The 2,915-nt window shown below is 38.8% G+C and overlaps 1 pseudogene; it reads left to right on the forward strand.

Annotated features, from left to right (window-relative positions):
- Positions 1 to 643: 643 nt before the first annotated feature.
- On the forward strand, positions 644 to 1,816 carry LOC104748485 (putative F-box protein At3g24580 pseudogene; annotated as a pseudogene).
- The last annotated feature ends 1,099 nt before the right edge of the window (positions 1,817 to 2,915 follow it).

The raw sequence follows: 2,915 nt of genomic DNA on the forward strand, positions 1-2,915 counted from the left end.
CATTCATATCATTCGTTTGTAACTTCCCTTGAGATTGAGCCTTGACACCATATTCTCCGTCCTCCGCAACAAAAATCTAATGATCCCAAATCATTCACACATTCTGAATACTTATATTGAAACAAGCATTATAAAATGCAACACTAACCTGTTAGGAATGTGAAAGATACTTCCCATCAAATGACAAATGATTTTCCTATATTTTATGAGGGAGAATAAAGATAAAAAGTAGGATCAATGAAAAGGTTAAAGAAAAAAAAAAGAAAAAAAAAAAAACTGACACAAAGGTTATTTAATGGAATCAGAGGGAGTCAAAGGTTTTTGACAATAGATTCTCAGACACAAAGATTTTTTTAGGTCAAAACGTATTGTACGAAAGTTTAGAGATTCCATTCAAAAATTTAGAAATGAACTGTGTACTAAAATTTTGTCCGAATTTAAAAAATTTCTAAATATTAACTGTGTCGATTTTGTCTGTTAACCCACGTTGGATCGGTTTTGGGCTTTTAAAGTCTAATTTGGACATGGACCTAAAGCTAACAGTAACACGATCGGGTTGTGTTCACCGAATCTTTTCTTTATATATGCGTCTTCGATTGTCTCTCGATCTAATTTGCGTTAAATCGATCCTCGTTGAACGACGATGCTCAATTTTCCAAAGGATATGGCGGAGGAGGTGCTCTCTAGGGTTCCAGTGACATCCATGAGAAAAGTCCGATTCGCTTGTAAAAGTTGGAACAGTTTATCTAAATGTAGGAAATTTGGAAAGATGCACCTTGGAGTAGCGAAAGCAAAGAACGCAAAGAAGTCTATAGTGGTCTTGATGATGGATTATAAGGTTTATTTGACGAGCATCAATCTTCACGACGACAAGGCTCAATCATCATCATGTATAGAGCATGAAGGTAAACTTAATAGCCTAGACAATTCATATGAAGTCCATGTATCTCAAGTCTTTCACTGCGACGGTTTGTTGTTATGCATCACCAAGGACCACACTAAGCTCGTGGTTTGGAACCCGTATTTGGGTCAAACCCAGTGGATCGATCCCACACATACTTTCCCCAGATTGGACTTTTATTTGTATGCTCTTGGATACGACAATAGAAGCCGCAGCTACAAAATCTTGAGATTTATTGATGTATTTTGCCCCACTACCTTTGTTGAGACCAATATCTACGACTTTAACTCTGCTTCATGGAGGGTACTTGATGTCTCTCCAGACGGGAAGGTAGATTATTATGACCGTGGAGTCTCCCTCAAGGGAAATACTTACTGGTTTGCTAAAGAGAAGCCTTCAGAAACAAGAGAAGGTGTGGACGAGGAGGCTTTCTTGGTTTGTTTTGATTTCACAAGAGAGGTATTTGGGCCGCTTTTGCCTCTTCCTTTTGAGTGGTTTGTTGAAGATACTGCCACTCTATCTAGTGTTAGAGAGGAGCAGCTTGCGGTTTTATTCCAGCGATGGGACACATCAATGTTGGAGATATGGATAACTACTAACATTGAGCCCAACGACGTGTCCTGGAGCACCAAGTGTTTCTTAGCTCTCAATATGACACCATTTACTTTCTCTGGCTTCCAGTTTCCGGTCACAGCTGCGAGTTTCTTCATTGACGAGGAGGAGAAAGTCGCTGTGGTTTTTGATAAAATCGTTCTAGACGAGAATGGTTTATATATAAACCCCAATCGCAATTTAGCTTACATCCTTGGAGTGGATGGATCCGTCAAAAAAGCATTTCTTGGAGATTCTCAGTACAAACATTGTTATCCACTTGTGTGCTCTTATGTTCCAAGTTTAGTGCAACTTAATAATTAGTCTGTTTTATTTTTTACAATATATATTTCTTGCATAGTCCATTAATTTGTTTCTCAGCCTTGTTTTTGTTTCCCACATTTGACCCTCGTTTCACTGCCTTGAGTTACGTAATTGCCTTGTCCTATTGTACTGACCGATGCAAAACAGACCAGGCTGCGTTTAACTTAAAAAGTTAGCAAACATGCTTAGAGAATTAAAGTTTGGCATCTTGCCGCTTGCACTGCAAGTCTTCAAGTATAGTTCATCTTTTTATCTACTCTTCTAACTGTTAAAAGATAAGTTGAATAGGTGATCGTGTGTTCATTAGAGAAGACTACAGAGCTTATTCTCATCTCTTTCTATCAAGGAACAACTCAAGGTTGATAGCTAGTTATCTGAGATGTGCTATATTATGAGGCCAAGATGTACTATATTATGAGGCATATTTTCCTTTTTCTCTCTCATAGTCTGAGCTCATTCATTCCTCTGCACTAGGCTTCACTTGCTAGTTAGTAAGTATACTCCACCGCCCTGATGGAGGTCTTCCTGGGTAAGCCATGTTATGCTTCTTGCTCTACAATTTTTGTGTGCGTGCAAGCTTCACCTTTGTTCCCTTCTGTTCCTCGAGATTGGGATTTTTTCTTTGTTCTCAGCTGCTGTCGATGGGAAATAAAGGTTTGGTTTTATGACTATTTGGGTTGTAGAGTAGATTGTTATGGTATTGGTCAATCTTGAATCAACATGGCATATTGGGGTGCTACACTGTTGCAAGGAGGGGCGTCATTTGAAAGTGCGGATGCTGTGTAGTGTATTTAGTATTTACCATGGACAAACGGTATGTGTGGGTGTGGGTTGCATGCCTTTTGGTACTGAAGAATAAACTTTGGCTACCCGTGATGAGTTCCAAGCCACATTTTGGGATATGAAAAGTGTTAAATCTATTGACTGCAAGTGCAGAAGAAGGATTGCTGGTAATGGTCGCTTTTTATCTCAACTGAGGCTTGTCTAGTTTGACCCCTAAAAAAAATGGTGGCTAAAATGTTATCACTCTTCCATTGCTTATCAAACCACACTTAATTAAGACAACAGGACTCTTCATCTAACAATGAAGTAGGAATCA

This window comes from Camelina sativa, chromosome 15 (genome assembly GCF_030686135.1).
Source record: "Camelina sativa cultivar CO46 ecotype springtype chromosome 15, ASM3068613v1".
In the NCBI taxonomy this organism is placed as follows: Eukaryota; Viridiplantae; Streptophyta; class Magnoliopsida; order Brassicales; family Brassicaceae; genus Camelina; species Camelina sativa.